The following is a 25865-nucleotide window of genomic DNA, read 5'->3' as shown; positions in this document are numbered from 1 at the left end:
GTGTCTCCCTCTCTCTTTGCCCCTAACCCACTGGTATTCTGTCTCTGTCTCTCTCAAAAATAAATAAACATTAAAAAAATTTTAAAAAAAGAACAAAAAACATTTTCATTGACCAAAAAGTTGTATTCTCCTCTGGAGACATTTTTGTGGGTGACTAAAAAGGTGCTGTGGGCCTCGGGCGCTGTGCCCCCTGGGCCGACTGGACAAAGGGCAAGCCCCTGTTTTCTGAGGTCCTGGAGACGGGAAAGCAAGTTTGGGGCCGTGGGATTCAGGCAGTGTCACTCAGTGAAAAACGGTTGAGGTGGGAGAAGGGTGGAGAAGAGACCTCCCATCAGGGGCAGGCAGCTGAGGCAGGGGGAGAGGAGCTGGGTCAGGTGGGAAAGAACGCTGGAGCTGTGACTGGGTGCGGGATATAAGCCAAGCCCTCTGCCACCCCGCCATCCACCCCATGCCATCCTTGGTAAGATCGCCACTGCTCAACCAGGAACACTGAATTCAAAAAATAAAAGCAAAATCAGATTGGATTTCATGATGTCAAAAGTCTCTCTGTTCCCACTCTATTTTTAAAATTCTATCTATCTATCTATCTATCTATCTATCTATCTATCTAAGAGAGCCCGAGTCGGGGAGAGAGGCAAAGGGAAAGAGAGAATCTCAAGCAGCCTCTACACTCAGCACAGAGCCCGCGGTAGGACTCAATCCCACCATCCTGGGATCACGACCTGAACTGAAATCAAGAGTCGGATGCTCAACTGACTGAGCCATCCAGGCACCCCTGTTCCCACTCTAATATTAGCCTTTTCACCACAAGTATTTACATACTGCTTCACAATGCCAAAAGCTGCTTCCTCTCCCAGAGGAAACTCACTAATGTAGGAACCAAGAAAGGACTTTGAGGAACCCAGACCACTTGCAAAGAAGCATTGTGGTCCAGTGCTGCAGAGGTCTGGATGCAGCAACCCCCCATGAGTGGGCCCTGCACACTCTGACTGCACAGGGAGTTCCCCCAGCAATTTTGTGTGTTCCTATCTTCGATGGCTGCATTTCAAACCAGTACCTTTGGATATTTCTGTTCCATAGATAAGAATGACTTTTGATAACTCGAAATGAAGATGTGAAGTGCTGTATTTTCTCTGCGGGGCAGGGAGTTCTTTACTTTGTAGTTCAATGTTCATAAATCCTATACTTACGACCGGTGGGTATGGATGCCCCCAAATTGCCTTTACTCACCAGGACAGCCAGACAATCCCCTCTACTTGGCTTGGCTGGGGCTTCTTCCCAGCCAGCACCCTGCTTCAACACCACTCCCACAAAGCTGCTCAGGTTTAGGCCCTGTTTGAGTATTTTGTTCATTCTCCCTGTCTATACATACCGATTCCTATTGCGACAACACACACACTAAAAAGCAGTTCATCCATTTTGTCCAGTGGCATTACCCAAATGCCAACGTTTTGAGTTTTGGCATTGTGTCTCATTAAAAAGAGGAGAAACATGGGTGTTTTTTTTGTCTCCAGGTGCTTCCAGAATATTTAGGTTTACTTTCCAAGCTGGCAGTTATACTAACAAACCTTTATTCTGGAGCTGGGCTGTCCAATACAATAACTCCTAGCCACAGTTGGCTAAAGTTGGATGAATTAAAATCAAATAAAATTTAAAATGTTTAATGTCAGTTTTTCAGTCACACTGGTCATATTTCAAGTGGTCACCAGCCACATGTCACTGGCGGTCCCTTATTAGAAGGCACAGATACAGAACAGGTCCCTCAACACAAAAAGTTCAACTGGAAAGTGCTCCCTGAGGCTTGAAGACTTGCAAAGGTAAAGAGTATCTTCGTTTCACCTCTGTGTCCCTGATGCCTACCACAGGCTCTTCCTGACATGGAGTAAAAGCTCTAAGGAACCAGGATTCTTCATCTCTAAACACGGGAACCAAATGTGGTCCCCAAGAAATGTTGGGTTGGAGGAAGAAGTAAAAAAGTACAAGGAAAGGACTATATTGGGAAAATTGTTTCCATAAACAAAAACTCGAATTCCAGTGTTAGCACAAAACTACTATTCCTAGACCTCTCCTTTACGGAAGCAAACAACGAACGAGACTGTTGCTTAAAATTTGTATGCATGAGCCATTCACAACATTAATAGACAGGCAAAGTTACCAAAGCCAACATAATAATAATACGATAGTGATAAAAATAATGATGATGTCGGTGATGACGATACTCGTGAAATACAAGGCATTCTATATTTATAACGCCCTTTCAGAGCTTGCCTCATTTGCATCTTATGATGATTTTGTGAGGTTGAAATTCTTACACCCATTTTACTGGTGGGGAAAAAAGAGGATTGGAGACTCACTGTCTTGCCTAATGACTCCGTTGGTCTATCAGGGTAAGAGAGCTGATTATCAGAAGGCTCAGGCTTTCTAACTCCAGGGCTCTCTGCCTATCCCAGCTGCTATATTTTGCCCAGAAATTACCCACTGGGCTATTCCTGCCTTCTATCTAAGCCATGAAGTGAATTGAGATCCCTTAACAAAGGCAGACCTATATTTCCAGTGCTCCAGAAGGCCAACTAATCGATTGTCCTCCTTAATAATAATTTTTGGCTTCTGCAATATCGAAGGGCTAATCTTTGGTAACCATAGGCTCCAGAAAACATTATTAATTTATCACCCAAGAAACCATTTGTTCTGTGGATTATCAATCTCAAACAGTGGTTCTGAAGCACAAGTATGATATACTGTGCTCTGGGTTACACAGCTGCTTTGCATTTTGAATTCTTTATTTATAGAACAAGTCAAATTAATAACTCAAAAATGTTGTTTCAGGCAAAGTAATGGACACACAATAAAACTATTCATTTCCTAAAAGGTCACTCCAGGAGATGCATACATTGTTTAAAAGCCTACCAACAATGCTATTATTCCTTCGAAATCTGAAAATGTATAATAAGCAGTTAGAGCACATATCTGCCCCCAAGACCCCAGGCTAATTTAAAGTACAATCACAAGGCAATCAATCATACTCCAAAATTACTTCATTTTCCAAACTGTTTACACTTTTTAAGTTACAAATCCACTTTCTGCTATTTCAACTCACGATTTACAACTACAGATTTAGACCGCTTGGCAAGCAGCCAAGCGCTAGTCATGAGGGAACTAATGATATGAACAGATCAGTGTTTTATAAAGGAGAAAAGCGCATGTAAATTTCCAGTGTGTCTGCAAGTAATCAAGGCACTGCTGACTATAAATGAGACCGTCTCAAATTTATTTTAGGAGAAATATCTTAAAGCTGCACTTTTTATCCAGGCCAAAAAAAGCCTTTAGGAGGAACTCTGAGATTACTCAAATTATTGTAAATAAATGGTTATATGAACAATATGGAAAGAAGAGTGCAATAAGCGACTTATTTTAACATTCCTGTTCCCTATGCCCTTATCATGATTTCTGGAATGCTAGAGTTAAAGGAAAGAAAGGAAAAGATGTGCCTCTCTCTCTCTTCTCTCTCTCTCTCTCTCTCTCTCCCCTCTCCCCCTCTTTTGCTTCCCCCTCCCTTTCTCTCTCTCCCCCTCCCTCCCTGTCTCCTTTAAAATTGCTGTTGTTAACCATAGCAGCAAATCGTGTTTGTTTTAGTAGCCAAAAATGCTCTGGATAAAAAAGAAGACCCTGGGGGATACTGTTTTAAATTAAATATGATCTTTATTGTTTCATTACAACAGCACAGCCAAATAATCACTTTGTGTTATTTGTACAAATAACGTAGGATGCTCATTTTCTTGCGGAAATAATTACTCTAGTCTATCATATTCTGCTCGTCATCAAAACTCCCCCTTTGCTGTCACCAACCATGTGCATTAGACTCAGGAAGCTAAATGTAGCCAAAGTTTCATGTGTTCTTACATGTTAAAGAGTAAAGCCAAGTAAGCATATTCAGATGTGAGGGCGCCTTGAAGAGAGAAGCTCAAAATAGCCTCGCAGTATACACATTGGAAAAGTCCATGCACTGTGATTGATATTTTAGTTAGAGAATCATTACATGACTAAACTCAATTTTATAATTGGATAAAGCCAGATACAATAAACTGGCACTGCATTGTTAAAGCATCTTACATCTTAAAACTATCTGTAATCATAAATCAACCTAATTATTTGAAATACTGTCAAGAAGTGGAAAAGAAAAACAGAAAAGAAAAGAAAAGAAACTAGCTGCCTGAATATCTCATTTTATTTTCTAAGGACCAAAGCTTTTTATTGGCCCTAAAGCCCAGTCCCACAATAGCTGGTAAACCATACTCTTTAGATAAAACTGTACACACAGAAAATCAATAACAAAGATTAAAAGCTTCCCACCCTCGCCTTTTTACACTGGCATCTGGTGTGTGTGTGTGTGTGTGTGTGTGTGTGTGTGTGTGTGAGAAAGAGAGTTTTATGCGTGTGTGCCTGTGTGTTAATTTAACTGTACTCAAAATAATGCTTTTCATTAATCTGGAACAACACATATAGCCCTATTTTATTAAAACTTCAATTTATCCTGTTTTTTGTCACACTCAGAAAAGCTAAGAGTGGAATGAATGTTTACAGTTCTGAGTAATTTCATAATAAACTCCCCGGAGCCTCTGATATCACCATTGTGACATCATCAGGATGAATGCTCATTGGCTGTAACAGTCTTTCAAGTTAACCCTTTCACAGATGTCCCAGCCTATCACTGGCTAGTTCATTAACGTGAGCCCCCTAAATACCCCTGTGAATAGGACAGCACAGAGAGAACACTTCCTCAGGAAGAACACTTACTCCCTAAACACACACACACACACACACACACACACACACACACACACACACACACACACCATGGAGCTAGAATATTGTAAAAAGCAGGGGGTATGTCTCTTCCACTAGAAAGCTTATTGTAACTATAAGCTCCCAAAGGGACCTTGTAAGAAGTTCTGGTAGGTGGAGAAGGGAATGGTTAAAAACACTCTTATTAGAGTTGGGGTAGTTTTCCTAATCACAGCATGAGAACTAGAGATAGAATTTGGGGTATAGAAACATGTTCTACACACAAAGTACAAATCTGCCCAAGATTGGCTATATCTAAATTTGCCCAACTTCTCTTGAAACCTGGTAACATATTTTTCATTTTACATTGGCTTCAGCAATGCCAAGCACTGAGGGATTTTCAGTATACATGATATCCTAATTCTACTGAAGATGTTCTATTTATAGTTTAACTAATACCTGGCAAAAGTCTCCAAATAATGCTTTGAACTTTGACCTCATAAGCTCCACTTCTAGGAATTTATGCTAAGGAAATAAGAATACAAAGAATGATAAAAATTCAAGGATGTTCCTAAGAGCACTGTTTATAATAGTGAAAAGCTAGGAAAAAACCCCAAAGTCCAACAATAGGAGAATAGACAGATAAATTATGGTACTTCTGTATAATGGAATATAGTGGAGTCAGTTACTAAAAATGATACTGCGGATGAACATTGTTTGTGTATAAAAGATCACATTAAATAAGAAAAGAGATGAAACTTAAGATACAGTATAAATTAAAAAAAATTAAAACCCACATATAGACAGGGGAAAAAAGATTCAAATGATAGACAACAGATATCCCCAGTAGTTATTTCTGCATGGTGTCATTATGGGTAATTACATTTTTTCTTTCTATTTCTTTATATCATCTTCAGATGATAAGCATACAGTACTTTTATTATAAGAAAGTAAGAACAACTAAAAGAGATGAGGAAAATAAATGTGGGCCTAGAGAGAGATGGTGGCCCTGCATAAACTCTCCAATGTTGGGTGGTCCAAACATTTGCTCAAACCTTTTGGAAATAATATATCCAACTTATGTGTTTGTAACTCTGATAATTTCCCCTTAACATACTTCCCCCTCTTACTAAGGGGGAAGAATAGGATTTTGGTTGGCATACTACTTACATAACACCCCCCTTTTTTTTTGCTGCTAGTATCTTTATGCAAAACATTTTTAAAACATCTTGCATTAGTGTGGTGTATTTGTTAAAACTCATGAACCAATACTGACACATTATCATTAATCACATCCATAGTTTACATTAGGATTCATTCTGTGTATTGTACAAGAGTTTGGCCAAATGCATAATGCCATGACAGTACCACCATGTATCCACCATGACAGTATCATATAGAATATGTTCACTGGCTATCTTTCCTTTTTAAATGAGATTGAAAATTTCCTTCTAATAACATATACTGACTTCGTATTATTAGATAGATGCAAACATGTCAACAACCCTCAGCACAGTCCAAGGTACAAAGACAGCTACACAGTCCCAGTGAAATTAATCATTTTTGGTGCCAGTTTTAAGGGTGGCTGTGAAAAGAGATAAAACTTTGGGATCAGCTAGTCCTTTTCTCTGAAATGGAAGGAGGAGGAGGGGCAGGGGGAAGGGATGAGGGAGGAGGAGGAGGACCCACTTAAATTTTCTTCTTCTCCAGCTCTAAATTCAGAATTACTATTCAATTACAAGACAGAATGTCAAGATATAATAAACTGAACTGAAAAAGGGAAAAGAAAACATGCTCTTTTTTTCTACAAATGAGGTTCAGAGCTTTTGCCCATTAAAGTAAACCAAATATGTTTCTCTCAAAAATTCCAGCCAAAAGGCAGGATGCCAAACACACTTAACAGATAAATCACTGTTCCAGGGTCTCTTTTTTACTCTTTCCCCCTTTCTTCTTTTGTTTTTCTTCTCTCTTTTGCTACACACACACACACACACACACACACACACACACACACACACACAGTTTAAAAGCAAACTGAATACACCTCCCCCCTTCTCAATCTATTTACAGAAAAATAAACCAAGGGAAACAATTACTTTTGTTGAAGAATGCATTGTTTAGGGGAAAGTCACATTAAAATAAGTTCTACCTTCTTCATCAGAGATGAGCATTTCATATTTTGGGATCAAGCCATTGTCCTGCACACTATGTATAACTTATTGTAGTTAATTTATCACTTAGGTCATTGTAAACTAGGAGGGAATTTGTAAACAAAAATGAATCACAGGTTTCATTCTTGTATCCTTTTCAAACTGGAAGACCTAACTGTTTCCTGTTCCAACATACAAAATAGTATTGCTTCTATCAACCTCCTGAACGCTCTTGCCAGCGGTTTCCATTTAATTAAACTGACAGAAAAACAGGGCCTTTCGCTAATGGGATCCAGACCATTTTTCCTTCAATGTAAATTCTCAGGCATGAAATTACATCTGAAACAGACACAATAATCCCTCTATATCTTCGACATACATTTAATCTATAATAACAATTCCTTTGTCTATATTACAGTGTGTTTTAAATTTCAGTCAACTTGTTTGAACTGGAATTCTCCAGCATTATCCAATTTGCATTTACCTTAGCATTCTTCCAGTGCCCTGGCTATATCTAGCCATAGATTATAGTTAAAGACCAGATGCCAAAGGCTAATGTCCACAGCAGAAAGGAACAATTATAAAATGAATGAATTATGTTTCTCTTTGTATCCTTGTTCTCAAAGTCAATTTATTTAAGTAAGAGCTTTTTCATCAACTGTTGACTCTAAGTAAATAAAAGCTATCACCATTTATAAGTATGTCTGAATTTCATATTACAATTCAGGGTTTCAAGTATTTCAATATGGCTAATCAAGGCAGAATATATTGATGAAGTGCAGCTTGGAGACCTGTTTATATCTATTAACATAATTAGCGGGCTGGCTAACTATTTTTCTTTACTTGGATGTTAGTCACTTTTCTGGTAATGGCATAGGCTTGCCATTACCAGAAAGTGGTAATGGCATTACTAACATATGCTTTAAACTTGACTTTATCCAGTTCTTTAAGTGTAATTGTGAAAAACTCCCCGTATTAAATGTATCAGTCAGATAATTTAGCATGGAAATCAAGAACTTTAGGGCAAAAGAAAAAATCTAAAAGAATAGCCTCATGGGCTATTTCTAAACAAAATTGAAGCACTTAGTAAACTGAATATGTCAATCGATTCTGATGTGAGCAAATAGAACATGATGATTCTAGAGTCAAAACCGGTTGGGTCAAGTGTCATTACAAAACTGAGCCTCTTTCACACTCAGGGCAGGTCTAGAGATCAGCAATCTAGAGTGTATAAGAATATAAATAACTCGAAAATGCTAAGCCTGAAGGTCAGGAAAGCTGATTGATAAGCTCAACTCAGTCCTTTTGGACAGCCTGATAAAATGGCAGATCCCTTGATATGGTTTGTCCAGCTATCAAGAAAAGGCCTGCCAATGTTAACAAAGGAAAAGAGTTTTGCTGTAGATACTTATTGCCTTGACTCTTCCCCCTCCTAAAGGGATAGTGGTTTGCACACAGATACTACTTTAAGGTTCAGTTCTTGCTCTATATCCAGAGGGCTACTGTCCTGTTTGACCATCCCATAAAACTGGCAACTCTTGGCAGTTAGTGAATCAAAAAAGAGAATCTTATCAGCAACTTCATGAAACAACAAAAAAAACCTGGCAGAAAATAAGCATTTTAGGACCTGCTAAAAATCGTATCTTCCAATATATGAAATAATGCCATTGTTCTCTTAAAAATCCAAAGCAAAGCACTTTATTTGGCTGGGGGGGGGGGCATGCAGGAAGGGGGGCAGGGGGTGCCTTGCAGAGTAGCAAAGGAACTGTCTTCAGAATATCCTGACAGTCTCTTTGAAAATGAAACATTTCATTTATACAGCAGAAGACAGTTGTGGCAAGATTAGAAATCATTTCAAATCTCCCAGGCAATCAAAATACAGTCTTTTCATGACTATGGAAGGTCTCTTGTTTTACAGAAAATGCTAAATAAACAATTCTATGGACAGAAATGTGAAAGCAATTTATTATTGTTCTATTCACTTTGGTTAAAACTTTAGAAACCACATGAAACCTATAAATAGAAGCTTTTCTTTGTCTTTGGGATGTTGAAAGCAGTTTCTCTTAGGTCCAAGGCAAAGAATCAGGAAATTATTGCTTTTTCCCCACCAAGGAGTCACACACCAATTCAGACAATGCCTAAAAGGTAGATTCTCTAAACACACTGTATATGTGAAGAAGAGTGAACCTACACATACATTTTGAAAAATCAAGGGCATTGTGTTATAAAAGACTACATGTGGGATTTTCTTTTTATTTTAGACATGGAAAGCTTAATTATTTATGTTACTATTGTATATTAGATTACCAGTAAGAACATAGAACTATGCTAGTAATGATGCCCTAGAAGTTGGATACATTGGAAGCGTTCATTTCTAGACTTTGGAAAGGAAAACACAAGTTCTGTAGGGATGGTTATAGGGTTGGGAGAACCTGAATAACAGTTGGCCAAATTCAGGTCCATGAGCAGGTCAGTTCAGAAATAGTGTCTTAACCAGAAATCAGATGTCGTGGAAAATGATTACCTCTGGGTCAGTGTTATTTAAACTGAGGCTTGCAGCCCATTAGTAGGATTACAAAACCTAGTATGTGGGCTGCAACCATCATTTAAAAAAATGAAATAGAATCTAACACGCAAGAAAATGCTAAAGCGCATCATTCACAATAGTGTTAGGTAGGGTACGGTGAAAATATAGGTTTGAACACGTATACATGTATATACACACACATATACATTTATATAATATAAATATAATATAACCATTTGTGTGTGTACTGACTTACCATGTTAAATTTATTATTGTTATTAGTATTATCAAATATTATTAAATTAGGTATATTTGTATCCATACAAATTCTAACGTAAGTAATTTTTATCAAACCATTCATTCCCAATACTGCCATACAATAAGAAAATTAATATTTTTGAGAATCTTTCCAAAAGACTAAAGTCTAATAGAGCCTGAACACAATAGGCCCTTAAGTGTTTAATGAATAAGTCAATATAAGAATGTACAAACAGATGCTTATCTACATGATTACAACAAGCGTATCCAAACCAGAAGCCTACTCGAACTACTCCATGGGACCGGGATGTTCCCTTTACTACATCAAGCCATACTTCCAACACTTTGTCAAAATACAATGCCAGCATCACTCTTCTGTTGTAAATGGCACCTATATTATTAACAGAGGCATTAACATTCACAGGCCAGAAAGTAGCTGTGGAAGCTGTGTCTACATTCTAGCAAAACATCTGCTTGGAAAAAGAAAAACTTGAGTTAAGTGTTCGGGCAGTTTGTCTACACACACTATAAATCATCTAGCTGAAAGATGAGCCTTAATCTATCAACCAGCTCTGTTTATCATTCTGTAAGAAAACGTATGGATGAAAAAAATGACCCTTTTGTGTGAGGATACATGACACTGTATGAAACATCTCCACCCAAGTCCACCGTATGGCCTCACACCACTTAATTTCCCTTTTGTTCACATGCAAAGAATTGTGGTGGTGGCTGATGGTAAGGTGAGGCAGACACATTGAACAGGCAACAGATTCATCAAAAGTTTATTCTGAACTAGGAGCTCTGGAAGATCCAAATATTGACCAGTAAGACAAGTTTCTTCCTGTAAGACATCGGAGTCACGTTAGGAAGATATAACTCAGAAAGAAATTCAGGTAGGAATATGGCCACATCTCAATAATAAGAATGGCTTATGTTTACTTGCAGATGATGCAGTGGGGAGATATGATCCAAATATATGAGACCCAAGGATATGATCCAAATACATATTCAGTTCTTAAAGGGCTGAAAATTGGCTGAAATCAAATAATGCTGAATGTAATAAGGGAGAATGCAATCTTACACTCGGTTTTAAAAAAGAAAAAAAATTACTGTGTAAGAACAGGATGGTGGTGGCCCATCTTAACAACATTTCATATGAAAAAGACCTAATTTTCTTAGCTAAACATAATTTCTGTATGAGTCAAAAGGAAATAGTGCTAGGAAGAAACAATAAAACATGGGCAGAATTCATGGAAATATAGGTCCAGAATAAAGAATGTAATGGTCTTATTATATGCCACAGTGGTTAGAAAACATATAGTCTGCAGACACTATTTTTAAATACACACTGATTAACTGAAGCATATCAATAGAAAAGGAGAATAAAAAATTATTCTGGGTTGAAAGGGATGTTCAGCTTAGAAATTAGAAGACCTCAGAAGAACCAGTAGAACTTCAGGAGCTCTTGAAAGCAACGAGACAGCTGCCTTTAAAGTATCTAAAGGACTTTTAGGTAGGAAAATAATTTATACCCTTCTCTTGTGGGGTTTCTTAAGGAAACCAGTCCTAATGGAAAAAATGTGGTGGGACATACCATTTGGTCCAATATAAAAAGAAAGCATTTTCTAATATTCAGAGCATGTTAAAAAAAAACCAAAAAACACTATGGTTGTATAAGGGAAGTAAAGTCAGTATGACTGGAAGAACAAGGAAGGATTACTGTGTTGGATGTAAAATGAGATTAGATCGAATTGTTGAGGTTCTTTACAATTCTAAGAGTTTCAGACCAGGGTAGGATTCACTGTGATCTGGGAACCCTGGGAGTAATACAACTTCTTGGGGAAAGGAGGGCCAGAGCTGGCCCTTTTATGATCAATTCTAAAATGTACTCCCTGGCCCCCTTCACAAATTACTAATTTTCTGATATCAGTATGTATCTAAAAACTGGAATGAAATTGCTTCTTGTTTCCCAAAAGCTGTCATGAAATCAATGACGCATCTTTACAACCGGTGGCATCTTAGGATCAAGAAATATAGTAAATTGGAATTAAACTGTTAACAGTGGTAGTACCCTCTGGGGAGTGGGACTATGAATGATTTTTATTTTTTCTTCTTGCATATCTTCACTTTCTGCAATAAAAAACATATTACATTTGTAAGAGGGAAAAACATTTTAAAAGGATGATTTAGAATTAGATTAGATTTTTATCTAGAAAAGTCCCACTGGTGAAAAATGAAAGTGGTGCTTAAGTTATGACATTTCAATGTTTCCCAGAGAAAAGACTATACACAGTTTTCATTCAGCCAGAGCACTTACTTTCGTAGACCGTGAAGAACGACCCGTGGCCTCAAATCTAATTTCAACATCAATGACTGAAAAGTTGCCTTTATGTTACTACTCTCCAAATACCCACATGTTAACATTTTAGTGGGCAATATTCTACCGACATTCTTTTATTTACTAAAGTAGTTAATCTGAGTTGTAAAACTAGAGCCCCCAGGGGCTCCAAAAAAAGCCATTTTTGTTTTAAATAAGGGAAAAAAAATGCAACCTGTTAACATTTTTATTTCTCTGAACTGGCCTATGTACACAAAAGCTCTTCACGCGGGGCAGGGATAGATCATGATTATACTGCAGCGATCATGGACTAACTCTACCTAACAGAGCCATCTTCCTGCCCTCACTTAATTGTCAGGACCGGTGAAGACTTATTATTATATCCCACTCTGAGGGTTCACAAACTGAATTTTGAAAAGAACTATCGGTTGCTTTTCTTTAATATAATGTTAAAACTAGCATACATTTAAAATCCTCCTCCCTCTACACCCTACAAATGAATGCAGAGAATAGGTGGTATGATCTTTAAGGAGATGTTCAAAGGAGGTGTCAGTTTGAAATATATAAATCTGAATATACACTGTTCTTTCAATAAAGGCTGGGCAAGGGTCATAAAACTATAAAAAAAAAAAATACCCTGCCCCTTTGGACTATAACAGCTAATCATTAGCCATCCATTCGTAATGTTTACTTTTAGTGTGTTATTTTCACATTTTTCTTCATGGGGACTAACCATTAGTATCCCCCTAAGACTAACAAAAGTACATTCATTGCCTGCTGGCAAATGATTTCCGGCCCCAGAGCATTTGCTGGTAGAAAAAGTTAAAGTATATCTAGGCTTATATTTCTATTATTGTTGGGCATTAGCAGCAGCATAAATTTTTCTTCCCAAGACCTTCATTCTGGCTGGTTCACAGATGACAGTAAAGGAGGCACCCCAAATTTACACATATTCTTTACATGCTTGTGAATCAAATTTAGGAAAATACAAAAATGTAAACCTAGTAGATGTCTCAGAATTTTTTACAAAATGGGCAGATTTTTAAATTCATTCTCCAGTCAGCCTTCTCCCCTCACCCCAGAAAGGCTGCCCTGACGTACCATCGCTCCCAAATTAATATTCTTCTGCATTTTAAAAAGGGAGCTTGTTTGCATTTAAACATGGCTATGTAAACAAGGTGTTTGACTGGGATAGATTTTCTTCTCAGAGTATTCAAGAGCTGGAGTGAAGCTATTTAAAGAATGGAGTATTCAATTCCTTAGGCCAGATGCTAGTATAAATATGAAACTATGTTCACACTGCAGATGAAACTATTTTTAGTCGGTGAATTTTGAAGAGCACTATTCAGTTAAGCATTGTAGGGTGGGCTTTCAGCAAGCTACAAACAGAACCTACACGGATTCTTGCCCCCATGTTAACACACTGACACCAGGACCATAGGGAGGGCTGTCCCTCAGTTGGGCTGCACCACTGTGGCCTCACCAGTTCATGAGGCCCGAGGACTTTCTTGCAGGCTAGTAAACAGCCAGTGCCCCCAGCCCCTGTCTCCTCCCCCACATCCCTAGATCCTCCCTTAGGAGATTCAAGACATCCCCCTCAGCCCAGCCACTGTGGATTAACCTTGGCCACACCAGGGGCCCCCGGTTGCGGACTGGTGCCCGCACGTGCCTTCTAGTTGTTTATGTGCCAATTTTCACCGGTGACTCTGACTATCCAGTAAGCTGGACTCTGGATTTGATTCCAGACTTCAAAATCAAGAAAGGTGCAAATATTTTATTTTAGAGAGGGGTGGGGGAGTGGCAGAGGGAGAGAGAGAAAATCCCAAGCAGGCTCCATGCTGAAGAGGCGGACGAGGGGCTCAATTCTACCACCCTGAGACCATGACCTGAGCCAAAACCAAGAGAGTGGGACGTTCAACCACCTGAGCCACACAGGCACCTAAATCTGAAAGGGATTTGAGGACCACAGACATGTGCAAAAATGAAATGCCTCCGGGGCAGATCCAGGCACACCTGTCCCTGGCACACCAGGCATATCTGTCCCTGCATGTAAGCTCCGTTAAGCAAGTATTGCTAATGACACCAACGTAGGTGTGTTGGCTGCACAGGTCATTTCTTTCTCAGTGCCTTGCACGTGCTAGATACAGTTATAGTGAGTGCACACAGAAGGAGCTCAAGAGATGCATAGCCAGGGATGACTGGAATCTCCTGAAATGGGCCAGAGGCACAGAAATGCAGCTATCATGGGGCAAGCAATGGTCTACACCCCCCAGCACTCGGCCTGCACCACTTTCCATGGAGCTTCCTGTGGGACTAATGGACTTTACAAAGAATGGTCTTGCTCCCTTACTCAAAAGATGCTCTGCTGGGCTGGTCCTGCAGGGCAGCAACCCTGGCCTGTAGATCAGATGTTGGGCTGAATCTTACACCAGGCCACTGCGCTCAGGTCACCAGACTTTGTTTCTGGACGTGGCCTAGCTCTCGCCCTCCCACCGACAGGCTGCCTTTCTGCACTATGAGTGAAGCCAGGAAGGCAGGTGTGGGTCGGCACCCCTGTCAGTGTCTCCAGCATTAGCAGGCCGGCAGGGAAACAGGTAGGGGAACAAAGTCCAGAGCCGGAATGACGAATGCTTTACTTCTTACAGTCTGAAATGGGGGATAAACCAGCCAAACTGGGGACGAGGCGCTGAGAGGCCCGGAACTTTCCATTGTTGTCTTTTTTCATTTATATAAAACTCATTCTAAGGAAAGCGTTCTGAAGTGAGGGAAGCAGGAGGGGAATAATTTTATTTTTCTTTAAGTATATATTGTTTATTAAAAACTTCATGCAGAGGCACCTCGGTGGCTCAGTTGGTTGAGCGTGTGACTTCGACTTAGGTCATGATCTCATGGTCCGTGAGTTCGAGCCCCGCGTCGGGCTCTGCGCTGACAGCTCAGCCTGGAGCCTGCTTCAGATTCTGTGTCTCCCCCTCTCTCTCTGCCCCTCCCCTGCTCATGCTTTGTCTCTGTCTCAAAAATAAATAAACATTAAAAATTTTTTTAAAAAATTCATGCATTATTCAAACCAAGGGCCTCTCCTCCACCCAACAGTCTGTACACTCCCACTGCCTCTGATGGAAAAGAAGTGCGCATTTTTGGATCAAACCCCACACTCCCCATAAAAAACCTAACTGTGGCGCTGAGAACATGGATCTAAATATTTCTCAAGGTTCTACTAACATTAGAAACCACTCTAGCTTCTCTCGTGGTTTATTATGATATCACCAAATCCCTGCAATGTATTTATAGCTTGTGAGTCCTAATTACCAGTCATTTACTCTAAGACTATAAATGTTCTTTGGTGACTTAAATGGACAACTAATATTTTGGTTGATGAATTAAGGTACTGCTCATGGATGGTAGAATTTATTCTAGTCCAAACTTCAGGAGTCCATTTGTCAGATATTTTATGCTACCCTTCTTTTAATGATTCATTTACCGTTAGTAATATTTGTATTCAGAACTGTGGTGGTTCTAGCCAACGGCGCTATGCTCGGCTGAATTATCTTTTTCTTTCACAGCATAACAGAGTAGAGCACAGTCAAATTGAGGATGGTCCTCAGTACACTGTTGGAATCAAATTGTCTGGCAAACACATCCAGACCCATTTCTCAAACCACATGCAATGTTTCGACTACCAACGTGCCTGCGGAGTCATTAACAAGCATCCTAAAACGTGCTGTCCATATTTAAATGATTAGGAGAGGTATATAGGCGATGAGCCTGTGGGTCTTCAGCTTTTATCAATTATGCAACACAACACAGATGTGAGCCTTCACCTTTGTTTTTTGTGGGCCACTAAGTACACTCCCTTTTAGAGCAGGGTTTATTTTCTTCTGCTTAGCTTGAACCCAACACTTGGGCAAGGGAATTGTTTTAATCTTGACAAGTTGAAGGATTCAGTCTCAGCAAATCACCTTTGTCTAGGCAAATTTCTAAAGAAACTAATTTTACCCAGGATTGTTTTAAAGGTTTCACAATCACTGTTTGAGGCCAGTCGAGGGTAACAACGATTACCCTTTTCCTTATCCACTGGGATCTGTGTTCAGAAACTGCCCAGAGTTGAAATTCTTAAGTTTGCAACCCCAATCAGGGGCTGAGTATTAAACCATTCACAAGAGTCCAGGCATCTCAAAGGAAAGATGCATGTCCTTACTCTACTGTTGCTACAGCATCTAATCTATTGGTGCTCGATTAACGCTGTAACGGACACACGAAAAAGGCAGGTGCGTGGTGGGTTATTTTCAGACTTCACATCTGTGTGGCAGTTACACTTCTGAGCCTATAGATGAATTCAGTGTAACTGGTCCCAACCCCTCCTGGCCTGCTGTTGACATGAGGCTTGCCACAGCCTGAGCAGGTCTCTTTGCTATCAATAAGCGAGGCTGGGCTGTTGCCCAAGAGAAAAGCCTCAAAGGAAATGACTTAAGTGTGGTATACACTAGTGGTACCCAAGTCAATTTTAGGTGGTACGTGGATAAACAATTTTTTTTTATTTTTAAGAATTATGTATTTATCTTCACTGTTATTTATAGCAAGTGATACAGGTTTTCCATTTATAGTAGTGAAATAAAATTTTCTATTAAATCAAGTTAGGTTAAAAAAAAGCAGTTAATTTAAAGAAAAATATTAAGTAAATAATAAAATAGGGAATTTCAATATGACAAAATTGTGATGTTGTTTATAAACAACTAAAGTCTATGATATCTTAATTGAAAGCCTAAGACTTTAATAATGCTACCATTTAAATTGTCTTAAATATTATTTATTGTTGAGAGAGAGAGAGACACACACACACAGAATCTGAAGCAGGCTCCAAGCTGTCAGCACAGACCCCAATGCGAAGCTCAAATCCATGAACCATGAGATCATGACCCGAGCCAAGTTGGATGCTCAACTGACTGAGCCACCCAGGTGCCCCAATAATGCTACCATTTACCAAACACTTTATTGTGCCAGACATTGTCTTAAAAACCTAAAATGGAGTGTATTATTAAATCCTACAATATCCTTATGAGGTAGGAATTATTATAGATTTTTTTTATTGGGGATCCAGGGTTCAAGTCCAGCTCTGTAAGACTTCTACCATTACATCATGCTGTCTCCAGATATAAGATCTAAAGCCTGGTCATGCAACCATTTATCCAATGTACATTTTGAACACCTACTGCATGCCAGACAATATCTTACATTAAAAGTAGGGTTGGGGGAATGAGGGACCCTCATTCCCTTCCTTATACGTAGTTTAGTCTAGTAAATGGCAGTTAAGGGTTTTGATCAGAGTTAAAAAAAAAAAAAAACGTTTCTCATTTTGGGCTCCAACTCATATTCCCAGGAAACAGACTAAAATTAGGCTCATAAACAATATTCAGAGCTCCCTAAGTAAAAGACAAAAGTCATTATTTTATAAATATTAAGAATATTGAACATGAGATGGATTCACATAATAAATAAGTTGCTGTTAGAAGTGGCCACTGGGTCGATTTGACAAAAAGCCTTTCAAAAGACTCCTTAGGCCTAATTTTATGAAAATCTGATATATAAAAATTAAGCCATAGGAATTGTATTTACATCACAAAAGGGCGCTCTACTTCATCAAAAGGAGTCTGCAGAGGGTTTCCCAGTGTTGCAAGCTTTTTACAGCACCCTATGGAGGAAGTAACTAATAAAGATATAATGTCCACACAGCATATCCAGATTATCCAGACAGTAGAAAATAAGAATTGCCTATGGTCTATTCTTGCTGTCAAATTTCTAGTTTGAAAATATAGAAGAAAAATATATGAGATGAGAGAGCCACACGTGTGAAAACCGGAAATCCTCATATCTGAAAGTGGATTCTCACCAACATTGTGGGTGGACACACATCATCCTTGTTTTTCTTCCTCATAGGATGACGATTTTGTACTCTTTGAAGGGAATCAACCAGCAGTCTTGATCCAAGAGTTCAAAAAGCAAATTTCAGGACAGAGTCCATGAATGTGCTCAAATGTCATTCCAGTTTTGTGGATGTCAATGTCTTCTGGGTAGGGAGTCCACAGTGTTCTTTAGATTCTCAAAGTCATCTATGGCACCCCCACAAAAGTTAAGCACCATCAGAATAGGAGAATCCAACTACCTTTCCTTCCAGTCACATATGTATGGACTAGCAGGAAAATGCAGTACATAAAATTTGGCCAAAATGCCTGAGTGGTGTTTTTTGGAGAGAGGCATTACTGATAATCAGATATTAAAAAAGTATTTCATAACTTTTTATCATCACAGACTCCTTTCAGAATCAGATTAATGCTCTGAATGGTTTCCAAGAAAATGTGTATTTACATACAGAATTCTGCAGGAAGATTTGGCATTGGTTGTGGGGGCGGTTAGGAATCCTCACAAAATTTTTTCCATTGTTCCTTAATTAAGAACCCATGACTCAGATGATTCTTCCATAGAACATTCAGGCACTTGACTTAAAACCTACCCTAAGTTACAGAGGTTTTTTTTTTGGGGGGGGGGGCGCGGGTAGGAGAGAACTGATGATTATCAGTACACTGCCTACCAAACCCTGAACCTGTTATCTGTAGTATAGATCTATATCATGCCTATCTTCACTCCTAGAACGGATTCGACAGAAGTTTTATTCAGTCAGAAAGCTCTGCCCAAGGTAAATTCTTTGATTTTGTGAGATCCACCACTAACACTGCCTTCCGGAGAAACTGTTTTATGTGAATTGATTTGATTAACCACACTAGCCCCATTTGCAACTATGAATAATGTAACCAGACAGAAAGTTGACATTTTCATGGAAAAGTTCTATCATTTGCAAATCTAAAATTGCCAACTTTTTTCTTAGCTTCTAGGTAATACAAGCAGAGAATATGATATGAAAATATTGCTTTGATGAATCAAGGACACTCAATGAGAGGATAAAGACAACATTCTGAGTTTCAACTGATAATGCTTTTATCATCAGAGAATGCATTAGTAGGCATAAAAAGTCTTCGTAGTTATGAGACAAATGGAACTCTATAAACTCAAATAAACCAAGAAGGAGACTTCAGTTTAATTATCTTCCCTTCAACATCTCAGAACATTTTCTGGGTAGAAGTGCTAAAGCTTTGACAAAATATTAGGAATTTCAATGAGGAATATATAATATATATATTTCTTCTGCTAACTAGACAAGCTTGGTATGAACCACAATGTGTTTAACAGAGACAATGAAAGGTCGGCATTTAACATCAAACACACGAATTCTATCTGGAAGGCCAAATTTGAACAAAGTCCAAATTCCTAGTGAGAGGAGGAGGCCGTTCAGAAAGAAGATCTACACCAGAGATGATCGATCATGAGATTCTTCACTTCTAGTAATATCCTGGTAGGACAGAGAAATCACATGGGATGGGAATCTCCTCATTTATTCAACAATCATAATCCCTGCCCTTTAAGCATTTATAAGTTTGCTCACATTGCGAGACATGTAGTGAGGAAACTTCTTCCATGTTTCCAGTGCACTTTGCTTACACTTTTATCCACGCCCTGGCAAACTCTGTCACAACCTAGCCGTGTCTGTCTGCCCCACTACACTATGAGTTCCTGACATTGGGTCACTCTCGTCTTCATCTTCCTTCCACAGCAAATCTAGTGTCCTAGCCTTCTTAAGCACTCAGTGCATACAACAGCGATCCTACTTCAAAATAAAAACTTTGGCTAACCATCACAGCTATTCAAATCTCGCTGGATCGACACCGTCCAGTATAAATATAACATGAGCCACATATATAATTTTAAATTTTCTAGTAGCCATATTAAAAAAAGTTTAAAGGAAAAGGTAAAATCAATTGCAATAATATATTTTATTCAACCTAACACATCAAAAATATTATTTCAACATGTGACTGATATAAAAAATTATTGATGAGATATACTTTTTATGCTAAGTTTTTGAAACCTGGTGAGTATTTTACTTACAGTACATGTAATTTGCATGCTCAGTGTGTAGCAAAGTGATAAGTAGCCTTATCAAAACAATAAAGTTATTTTATGCTTAACCAAAAATATTTTAATTGCTTCAATTTTTAATTTTAAACTGGAATTCATTAAAAATAATTAAAATGACAAACTCCGTTTCTCTGTCACAGGAGCCGTTTCAAGTGTCCCATAGCTGTGCGCAGTTAGTGTCTACTATACTGGACTGCACAGTTGTAGGCTATTTAAGTAGCTGATAAGAGCAAGTTGTCAGACAGTGAGTGTCCACAGTAAGATCTTATTTTTAAAGCAAAACAATTTACACGCGCACACACACAAGATAACTGAAGCAGGAACCACCAAGAGTTAGTCACATGTAAATGTTAAGAGAAGGAGTAAAACTGGAAAGGAGGGGAAGAAGGACTCTTACTTTTGAATTTTTACATGTATTGTATAAATAGTACAATTATGGGGAAAAACGGTTTAAATTTTTACATGTATTATACACAAACAATTAAGGGGTTGCAGTCCCATCTTTTCTTTAAGTAGCGACAAATATAGTTACACTCTGAGAGTGGCAGGGACAGCTGAGACTCCTCTAGATGAGGACTACTAGCGAAGGGAAAGAATTAGAAGCCATGCTACATAAGGAATGTGGGATTGCGGCTGTTGGTGTTGGACCAGTAGAATGAAAAACTGGGGGCAGGGGCAGCTCTTTTCAAGTATTGGAAACACTATCAAGGAAAAAGAAAATTTGATTTGTTGTCTGTTTTTACAAGAATACAATTAGTAACCACAGTATACCGTTAATATAATAGTGTGTACTATAAGCCATATATTTCAAGCTTAAGTCATCAAAAGTAATAATTTCTAACACAGAGATGATCAAAGATGGACTGGAATTGCCTCATAAGGTCATGAGTTCCCAACCGCTGAAAACAGTAAAAGGTCAACTAATCAAAATCTCAACAGAAGACATTTAAAAACTAGTAAGTTCAGGAAAGATATCATAAGCAGAATCTTGTAACTAAATTATCAACTCTAAGATTTTATTATTCTCTGAAATTGATCATTATCCCAAGGGCAGGTGTTCTATTACACATGTTTACCCGACATCCAATTTTCCTTTCCTTCCAAGAATGCTGGAGGATTATATATCCTAACCTCCTTAAAGTAAGACATGACCATGAAATTAATCTGAATGAGTAGTGAATTGTGAGTGGAAGTGATGTGTGTTACTTCATGTTACTACTGAGTGTAAACATTTACTCTAGCACATAGCTCTCCACCCCTCTGTTCCCCTTCCTATAAGCATGAAGCACCACTGTGGAGCCATCACAAGAGAGAAAATTTGTTTTGTAGAGTCCTGTACACCACAATGAACTGTGTGCTTAAACAAGAAATAAACATTTGTCGCGTTGAGCCACCAAGACTTGGGAGATGTTTGTTACTGTAGCACAACGCAGGCTGTCCTGATGAATACCGAAAATTCTTGCTCATGACCTTCAAGAGGAAACACACACAAAACCACGGCCTTCACAGTGTGGTTCGGTTTCTTTTGGAATAATTAGGTACCTCAAGGACAAACAGATTTCCAGTGTGGACCAGTCCACAAGCACACAAGCATCATACATTTATCTATACAAACCCAATATACCACAAGAACAGCCAGTTCACAGCCAGAGAAGCAGCAGATGAGGCCAGTAACTCACATGTTTCACGTGTGAGATCCCAAAGTACATTTGAATTCCTGGCATCTAATTTTCTAACCAACTAGAATCAGCTGCTCATTATGATCTAAGCGTGATCAGAGGAAATAAAAGCAGATGGTTTGCAGGGCAATACACAGGTAAACACTAACCAAAAGAATTAAATTTCAAAACATCACCTTAAAAGCACTTCGAAATAATCCTCCAGGTTGTTTTGGACCCCTAGGAAACTGGGATCATGACTTACTTAACCCTGAGTCAACTTCTGGGCCTTATAATAGATACTCCAATGTTTAGGAGTCAACCTGAATGAAGTCACATACTACTGTTATCTATTATCTAGGTATTCTTTTATGTTGCAATTGTCTACTTTACTTTCTGGGGGAGAAAACAGCATTTTGTAAGGTTTACTCTTCTAAAGGAAAGAGGAAACTAAACCAGCATTCTTGACCAAATGCTCCCACTGTATGCTTGGTGATTCCTCATATGTGATCTACTCTAATCTTCCCCAGTCCCGTGAGACAAGTATTGTTAACTGTTTCACAGATAAGCAATCAAAGCAGAAGTACAACTTTTAAGGTCATACAGCTTATGGAGCAAAAATTTGAATGTGAATCCAGATCCGTCTTATTTTAAAGTCTGCTCTACAATGGTTTAGTACAGTGGTGAAAAAGAAGCCAACCTAAAGTGGCAGCTTCTGTTTGCTCATTCTAAATCTTGGATTGAAAATATTAATACAAAACAATGTCAACTAAAAAAGCATTCTCAATTTAAAAAAAAAAAAGGAAAGAAAGAAAAAAAAGACACCCATACAGAGGCTGCAAATGTGAGAAGGCTATATTTACACACAACCATCACGTGATGGGTAATTAGCCAGGTAACTATAGGTTTTTCTCTGCTCGAAAAGTATATGTTTCATCATGCTTTGAAATCTGCCTTATTATCAGCACTGCTATGAAAACAATGTTTTATTTCTTATCGAGTGAATAGGCCAGGCATGAAGCATTGTTTTTGTAGGGCCTAATAGAATACTTTCTTTGTGAACCAAAGAAGTCGAATGGGTAGTTGGAAGGTGGAGAATATCCTCCATCATGATTAGCAAGTAACCATTTTAAGGTAGGTGAGGATTAAAACAGTGCAATTGCCCAGAATACAAAACATTAGATGCCATGCTAAAACCATCTCCTTAATAACCTGTCACCTAAAAAAAGACAGATTATGAACAAGTCGATAACAAAAAAAAGATAAGGCAGAGCAAGTCCAGTCTGGATTTGTTTATTTCCCCACACATTTTTGTGACTGCTATAATCCTGAAACATGTAAAATATTCCCTTGAGGAAGAGACGAATTAATAAGTGCCAGCATTAATACAAAAAATGTCTACACACAACAAATCCCTACAACCCCACCAAAAATCCTCAGGCCAGCAGCTAGCTTCGAGCATGGTCAAAAGCTCTCTTAATAAGTTTCCTACAATAAGTCTACACATGGCTGACTACAAATTAAGCCAAAATAGTTAAAAGCGATATACCCTTCCCTAGCATATTGCTTCTCCTCCCAGGTACCAGTGAGACAGCCCCTCTTCTAGAGGGTGTCATCCTAGGAAGTGCTGGAAAAGAAGTCAACCACTGTATGCACACAGGGATCCCAATTCGACTCGGAACAGAGAACGCCAGAGATTTCAGAGGTTGATCATAAAAGTCGCATGTTTACTCAACCTAGGAGGTATAGCTTTGAAGTTAGAGTGCCTACACGATAGACCTAAGACTGTTACGGGGAAGATAAGAAAAAGATACTGCATTCTATTGCTAGTTACAGAGTAAGGAGCTTAGTAGGTGGTAGAGACACTAAGTGTGATACGAGCTCTGTAAGCAGGGAAAATACTAAGAGCTGAATGGTGTACAAGGGCTTTCGGGGCTTAAACTGAGTCCTAAAGAAGAGAATTTCTATAGGTAGAGAGTCCTGGAAGGGGTATTTCAAGAATGAGTGAAGGCATGAGCCAATCAAAGTGTACTGCAGAGATTGGGGGGCGGGAGGGTAGGTCCATGTTGTTAAAGAGAAAGAAGACCAAGCAGTTAGACAAGTTAGACTGAAGCAGGAGGTTTACATAAAGGAATAGGAGATAAGGGAGAGAGATAGGCTGTCTTAACATTCCAAGTGCACTTTGAGCTGGCAATTCCACCTCTACAAATATATAAGGAGATAGTCATGGGTATGTGCAGAGCAACAAGAATTTCACAGAGTTTTGGGAAAACAGAAGTAACCAAAATGTCCAACCATAGAAACACCTCTGTGATAAAACATTATGCAGGCAGGAAGAAACAGTGTGGACCCTTTTAGGACATGAAGGCACTGTCGTAACACATCTGTATGAATTTAAATCAGTGAGGCAAACGTTAGATTTTGTTTTTATGGGGAAAAGGTATATGCATATGAATGGTCTCTGCATATATGATATCCACTGGCATATAGATATATCAAAGTGCTAACAGCAGTTAGTTCTGGGTGGGAGGGAAGCAGCTTACATTTTTCTGCTTTTTGTTTGCAATGCCTGCATTTTCAATATGGATAGCATGGGTAATAATAAAAACAACAACAGTGAAAGTTATTTAATAAGAAAGAAAAGCACTGGATGCTTGCCGACAACATTGTACTTTATCCAGCAGGCATGAAGTTTTTGAAGAAAGGAGGGCTACAGGCTGAAAGCCAGTATTTTAAAAGGGTCAGAAGTATAAAAATGTTAAAAATTACTGAAAATTTAGAAAGCAAGTGGAGAGGTCCAAAGGAAGAAAGTTCGCGGCAAGGCACGGCTCTGGGATTTCAGGAAAGAAAGAAGGAAGGCTATTTCATCCCAACATACTAACTGGAAACACACAAGGTGAGGCAATCAGGAAACCCTGAAATGGCAGCACTGTTTGCTCAGCCCCTACTGTGCATGAAGCACTTCGTAAAGGCTTTGAAAACCCATCATTATTCCAGTCTGTCCTAAATAAATATATTTATTAAAACGGGGTGAAAGTCCAAACCTCAGCTTTTCTCTGCAGTGACCTGCACAAACTACAGACTTAAACACATAATGCTGGAGGAGAGAAGGGGAGCGCATCTTTGACATTTAGGAAAATTAATGTTTTGCAATAAAACCTCACATTTCAAGTACTCTAAAAGATAAACGAGCTGTTTGGAAGAATCAGCGTCAACACTAAAGAGAATTAAGTCTAAATGCCCCAATCAAATATCTGCTCACAAAACCCCCTAGAAAAGTCACATCAATTCACATGTAGGATGTATGTGCTTTGTGCTCCAAGGTGAGGCCATCGTGGTAGCAGCTATAATAACAGCCTGCAGTCAGTAACCATGCAGAGGCTCAATAGATGAGAGGTGGAAAGCAAACAGAAACATTTTAGGGTTACAAGAATAGGAGGAAAGCATTATGTATCTCCAGTTGGAAGGGGAACTGTTGAATCTAACCTCATTTTTAAAGCACATTAGAGGCACAGAGTCAATGTTGCACTCCTGTCACCAAATGCAAAAAGATTTATTGCTTCAAGTTCATCAATTCATCTATGATACCAGAAATTAACGAGTTTGCAAGAAGCTAAGGCTCCCTATAAGACTTTCTCCAGTAGCCCCAGATATGTAACCAGCCTAAAGGTGATACATAAATACACACACACACACACACACACACACACACTCTCTCTCTCTCTCTCTCTCTCTCTCTCTCTCTCTCTCTCTATATATATATATATATATATGGCAAAGGACTCTGTGTCTCTGTGTGTGACCACACCTAAATTTCTTTTATCTTTGGTTATCTATCCTCAGATGGTGACCATCACAGATAGTTCATTGTGAAATTAACATTTCTTATTACTGAAATAATAAATAATGAAATCAATGAAATAATAAAACAAAATTATGGGTTGATTGCTTTCCCCATCATGGTCTTTTTATCACAGACATGACCACAGAGTATCTGATTAAAGACCAAATGCCAGAAGAACAGAAAATGAAAACAAATGAAAAAGCAAAAACAGCTGGAGTCCGGGAGAATGATAATGCATTCAACTAACACATATGATAATTTAGGGAATACTTCTTGGTCTTTA

At 38.7% G+C, this 25865-nt stretch overlaps 1 protein-coding gene and 1 long non-coding RNA gene across 12 annotated transcripts in view; one reads left to right on the top strand and one right to left on the bottom strand.

Annotated features, from left to right (window-relative positions):
- ARID5B (AT-rich interaction domain 5B) overlaps positions 1–25865 on the bottom strand; it is a 219077-nt gene that overhangs the window by 153946 nt on the left and 39266 nt on the right. The gene's annotated exons all lie outside the window — the stretch shown is intronic.
- On the top strand, positions 16952–19206 carry LOC122202717. Its single transcript, XR_006194839.1, has 2 exons — positions 16952–18743; positions 18933–19206. It is a non-coding gene; the product is annotated as an uncharacterized LOC122202717 (long non-coding RNA).

Source organism: Panthera leo, chromosome D2, assembly GCF_018350215.1.
Source record: "Panthera leo isolate Ple1 chromosome D2, P.leo_Ple1_pat1.1, whole genome shotgun sequence".
NCBI lineage: Eukaryota > Metazoa > Chordata > Mammalia > Carnivora > Felidae > Panthera > Panthera leo.
The sequence above is the reverse complement of the archived record's forward strand: the minus strand, read 5'-3'. Positions and strand labels throughout refer to the sequence as shown.